Here is a 6,179-nt window from a genome sequence, read left to right as displayed (position 1 = left end):
GTAATCTGATAGTGCCATGTACTCCACAATGCTTTAATTGCACGTTCTGGAGATGTAAGTCTTCAAATGTATTGAAGTTTAAGAAAGAGGGAGCTGTCAAGCCTTTGTACTTGGGTTCATATTAACAAACCAGACTAAGCCTCATTTCACTTTTAAATTTTCATTGGGGGTGAAAGGCTGAGCACAGAAGTGCCTTACCAGCACACCCATCCAGCTGCTTACTCCTCCCTGGGGACTCTGCCTCTCTGGGCACTGGAGCTAAGCAGAAGAGAAGCGTGGGTGGGAGGAGGCAGCCTCTGCAGGGGATATAAAACTGCATTCAGTGTGTTTGTTTTTGAAAGAGGATAAAAATGCTATCAAATCTAAATATAGCTTGTTACTAGAATATGCCCTACGACAGTCTTTATGGTGATTCGCAAATTGAAATATTGGCTACGGTTAATCTGAGCTTGAGAGGCAGCTCTCAGCAGTGTTTAGTTCCTTCATTTTTGTGCCATTCAAATGCCAGCGTAATTGGAGGCACGTACTCACTCTTGTCATTGCAGAATGAGCTTTCATGTGCCATCTAAACCCAGTTAGAGCTATGGAAAGAGCCCAAGGCTCTGTTACATTATCATTTTCAGCCATAATGCTTATAGTACCAACAAATCACTTTTTTTTTTTTTTTTACTTTCCATGGAACAGGATAATAAAAACTGCCCCATTTTCCCTCTTACGTCATTTTTCCCAGATCTTAATATGTAGTTTGTTTTATCAGACTTGGAATTGGACAAGTTGATTTCTAAAAAATAGATTTTATTTAAAAATGAAAGCCACAAATACAGTAGGAAAAACATCTGTGCAATGTCTTAGGGAAGATGCTCACTAATTTTTCAGCACCTCCTGTAAGACTACAAATACTACTGCAAACCTGCAAAATAATGATGAGGTTTTTGAATAATTTGGCAATCCTGAAAACATTTTCTGTTATTTCCAAAATAATAGATCTGTAGTGGGTAGAAGAGGTGCATAAAATAGAAGTGAATTTTATAAGTTGTACAAGCAAGTAATGTTAAGTCTGTTGTGTGAACTTTTAAATTGTCCCCAAGAGATCCTAGCACTAACTCAACAGAGACAATACTGAGGTACATGTCAGAGCCATGAATCATGGAAAAACAAGGAGAAAGAGATGAAACTAATCTCTTGTGCCAGCATCCAAATAAATCACTGAAACCCTTGAACGCTCCTTCCAGCAAACCTAGAGGAAGAATCGCGAGCTGCTGGTATGTGGCCAGGTCCCAGTGCCCACTTCTGAGCTGGTCACCCTTGGCTCCATGCGTGGATGAATGCTCCTGGTGCACAGCTGGCTTCGGTGCACATCTGAGCAGGGTCGTATGAAGCACATGGTGAAAATGCCTTTTTTTCTCGCTTGACTGTGCAGGGAGCCTTGGGTGAGCGGCTCAGTCACGTGTGAAGTCAGGCGCCGTGAATCGCCTTCCCACAGCTTTCACAGGTCAGAGATCTGAGGTTTGGAGCGGCTTAAAAACATGCCCCAGAAAGTAAGGGCTGGTGAAGGAGCACGGTGCCCAGATGTTAAACACTGCAGAAGTTATTTGATGGAGCATGTCATGGCAGCAGCCTCCAGAGCAGCGCTGGCACCCATTGCAAGCCACCTGCCCACCCTCTACTGTTCACAGAGAGTCAGGGGGCTCCTAGGACACTGTTAGTAGACAGCGGAGACTGATGTTTTGTGCTGAGTTTGGGATGCAGCCCAGAGATGGGTTTGCCTGGTAGGCAAGAGAAATTTAACAGGATTCAGAAAACTGGTGTGCTCAGCTGGTTAGAGATTGACAGATACGTTGGCACTTTGTGAAAGCTGCAAGGAGGTAACGTGCCAGCTTCTGCCTCTTTGCTGCCTTTTAGCTATTAACTTACTGCTTAAGAGCTGGGTGTGAAATGGGAGGCCCCAGTTTTCACACCCCAGACATTGGTGGGTTCAGGCAGCCACCACTCTGGGGGGGCTTAAGCTGTGTGCTGGGCTGAGCAGGGCCATAGTGGAGCAGAAAGCCTGAGAAGTTGCCCCCTCTCATCTTCAGCCTCTCCTTGGGCTTCTCTGTGCTGCCTAAATCTTGCCAGGAAGTCCTCTGGCATCAGGGTCCTGGCCTCTGCTTCCTGGTGCTTCTGGGGCATGTGCTGGGTTGTTGGACAAGGCAAAAAAAAAAAAAAAAAAAAAAAAAGCAGATGAAGCTGGGAGTCTTCCTAGCATTCTTGTAAAACCTTCTCTACTTATGGTTTTGGCACGGACTGCCAAGTTGGAGATGCTTTCAGGGGTGTATTTCCAACAGAAGGAAACAGGTTACAGCAGAGAATTGCAAATGAAGAGCAGACTACTGCACCCAACCTCCTCAGTCCCTAAATGTGATTCATGATCACTAATGTGGTGGCTGAATCAGTCAGATTCAGCTCTGTAGCTGGAAGTGTAAGCAGTTTCTTTGCATCTGAGAGGTAATATACCCAATACTCACCCACTGGTAGGATGAAGAGTCCAGTATTAAAAGCCTAAAACTTTTTATTACATAAAAAGTATATAGAGAGGGCAAAGCACAGGATGCACTGCAATAATGCTGAGCTGTGCTGATACTTCATAGCATAGCTCTGAATTCACTGCGCTTAACAGCTGTGCCCTGGAAACTGTCTATGCTATCCTAAATGGTGCTTGATGAGCAATTTGGGGTGGGCACGTGGCTCATGTTTAGTGATTTCTAACTTTATCTATTGCTTCCAGGATGGAGACCAGGGTCTCAGATCTGGGTTCTGGACCCTACTTAATGGGTGGGTTAAATATGGCATGAAGCATCTCAGAAGGGCAAACTGATGTCCTGCACAACCCATGTAGAGCTGTAGAGAAGGTAATTATAAATCTAGCTTATGCATTTCTAGTCTTTCCTCTTGTTGGAGCTGAGATCCTTCCACTACCTCAGACTCCAGAAAGCCCAGTCCTCTTATGCAACCATTTTTTAGTTCAAACTTCAGCCTCATCCATGTTTCCTTCTGTGGAGTTGGTAGTGCTCATCCCTTTGTGCTGCAGGAGTAAGGACACTTGGCCAGGCACTGGGAGACCCAGTTTCTAGGCAATATCTTGGATGCAATTTGAAATAATACCTCCCTCTTCCCTGGAGCAAGCCTTCAACCAGTTACAAGATCATTCTCCATCCCCCTACTACTCAAGGTACCTGATTAAAAGGGGTGCAAGAAGCAGCACAGATCTGTGAGGGCACCTTGGCTAAGAAGATCATTAATGGCATGAAGCTGTATCAGGGGAGGGTTAGGGTGGGTGTCAGGAAGAGGTTCCAAGGTGATTTTGCTCTCTATACCCCCTTGTTTCCCAAAGGGCTCAGTGATACCATGTGGGATCCTCGTTATTTTCAGGTCATGTTCCAGATGTGTCATATTACCATAGATAGACCAAGGTCTGAAGGCAGGAAACAAAGCCTGTGGTTGGATACATGAAACTGGGAAGTGGAAGAAAATACACTGTCATGGTGAATGAATTTTTGAGGTGTTTCTGTGGTCCCCCACTGGAGACAAAGCTCCATGTGCTCTATACAAGTAAGACATTTCCCTGGGCACATAGGAAATCCTCATCTCTGTGTCTCTGAAAGTGCAGAGGTTGAAATAGACAGATATAAATGATATCTGTGTGATGGCCAGCAGTTGCTACACATCAAAGATATTAATTGGTTTCCTATTAGTTTTGTCCTCTGTGAAGGAAAGTCGCATCAAGGTAAGCGTGCAATAATGTAACAATCAGTACACAAAGCAATATTTCCTTTTAATGTGGCAGAAGATGTGGCCACTCTAACAAAATTAATCATGTGAATTATGTGACTTGTTTTCAACAAAGCATCTTAAGTAGTTCATAAATATTCCTGTATGCCAGATTCTCTAGGCAGCACAAGCAAAAAAAATGAACAACTTTACTGTACCCCAGCTCCCTGGAAGAACTGTTAAATTGCTAACAGATACATGATAGGAAGATATTTGGTTTCTCTTAGAGATGTAATAATTTCCAGACTGTAATAAGCTGAGGGTTAATTCTCTATCTTTTTATTTTTAGTCATCCCTGATGGTTGTATGAGAGCAGGAAGATGGTTTCACAGTTAAATCTGGAACTCTGGAAGATGTGATTTTGATGACTGCGTGTGCTGCAGGCTCTCTCTGACCTCAGATAAGTCATTTAATTTCTGCGTTACTCCTGTTTGCCTGTGGAAAACTGAGATAATATCCTCTTTTCATCAATTCTCCCTTTGGTTTGCTTAGATGGCAATCTATTCAGGTCAAAGATTGTTCTTCTTATTTTATGTGGTGCTCAGACCAATTTCAATGAAGGCCCTGAAGCTTGATCCATAGATAATTCTGTTTTCTAATAGTATTATTTGGAAAATATCTACAATTAATCCATGAAGAGGTACTAAAGTCACCATGAATAATATTTCTTCCCAAACTGCTGGAAACTTCAATCGAATTGCAGAACGACAATATTATGTCTAGCGGTTAGAACAGCATACAGTTGGTGGATGAAGGTCTCCAGCATCAGCACAGTCTGCATTTTTGTCTTTAATGCTGAAGGGCTGTTTTTACTCTAAGATGTATGTTATGTCTTGCTTTGTGTTTATGTGTTTGCTGTGTCTTTACACTGTCTTAAAAAGCTCGCAAAGGAAAAAAAAGAAAGTCCTGCAGAAGCTACATCACAGCATACCGAGTTATTACTGGTTCCAGCTGAACTATCAGGTGAGGAAAAACAAAAAAATGTCAAAGATAAAATATTAAATATCCCAACATCCACTGGTACTTTCTCTTCCATTAATTTGTAAGGAAAAACTGAGGAATAACAATTTCTTGTGGAAAACCACAAAAAACAACAACAACAACAACAACAACAAACAAAACAAAATCCCAAAGTGAATGGAAATTCAATACATACTTTTAACACATTACAGATTCACACAGATTCACAGAATTTCTAGGTTGGAAGAGACCTCAAGATCATCGAGTCCAACCTCTGACCTAACGCTAGCAGTCCCCACTAAACCATATCCCTAAGCTCTACATCTAAACGTCTTTTGAAGACTTCCAGGGATGGTGACTCCACCACTTCCCTGGGCAGCCTGTTCCAATGCCTCACAACCCTTTCAGTGAAGAAGTTCTTCCTAACATTACTTTCCTTTGTAAACAGGAGTCTTAACTGTTATATCCAGGGACCTTGGGGAGAAACTGGAAAGTACAAAATCAAGCAGTAGCTAATGAGGATGAGGAAAAAATAATTTTTTTTTTTTTCCATGAAACTGTTCAGAATCAGTCCCTGCTTCCCTGAAGGTGTTGGCTGTCTCCAAGGCGTTACACATCTTTAAAATGTCTAATCTTAAAATCCTCAGAGTCACAAATGGAGATGAGTGTGGTGGTCTTGCACCCTACTGACCACTTGCCAAAGCTTTGGTTCCTCTTTGACACGCATATGCAGGAGAGGCCCCCATAGCAAAGTGCCCCTGGGGTGATTTCCTGAGCATCTTCGCAGCTTTTAGCAAGTGTTACTGGCTCCTTGCCTGTGAGGAAAAGCCCACGTGGATGTAGTCACAAGAGGAATTTATGTGAAAGAAGACTTCAGAGTATTCAGTAACAGGCTTTCACTGAAACATCTAATTCATTGCTTAATGGAATGGTGTACAAAGTCTTGTTGCATTGTATAATTTGTGTATATTAGCTTCCCTACCTCCTCAGTGAATGTCTCTATTCATACTAGAAAATAAAATATGCAAGATTTTTCTGTTCTCTCATTTTCCCAGAATTTGCAGATTGTTGTTAATTGGACTTGTCTTAAGTGTGATGTTCCCTGTTTGTTGCTGGATGGGATGTGCCTGAACTGGGAGCGTGAACAATTATCTTCTCAGTGTGTGAGGACTGGAAGGCAAAACATCCGAGTCTTTCTTGTGTGACAATGCTTGGTGTGCCTAATGGCTATTTATTTATAGTGGCAGGCCTACAGATGACATCCTGCTGCTTCCTGCACTTGTTTAGCTGCCTGAAATGCTGCTGCTTACCCGTAGCTCCTGTCCCATCAAGGGATTCTCTGTGGGTACACTGGCTGGAAAAGAAAGGCCAAGGAGTGCACTCCCTCTGGTAGACCAGAAGAAAGAACTAGT

Source organism: Aythya ferina, assembly GCF_964211825.1.
Source record: "Aythya ferina genome assembly, chromosome: 1".
Classification (NCBI taxonomy): domain Eukaryota; kingdom Metazoa; phylum Chordata; class Aves; order Anseriformes; family Anatidae; genus Aythya; species Aythya ferina.
This window is presented reverse-complemented; position numbering follows the sequence as displayed.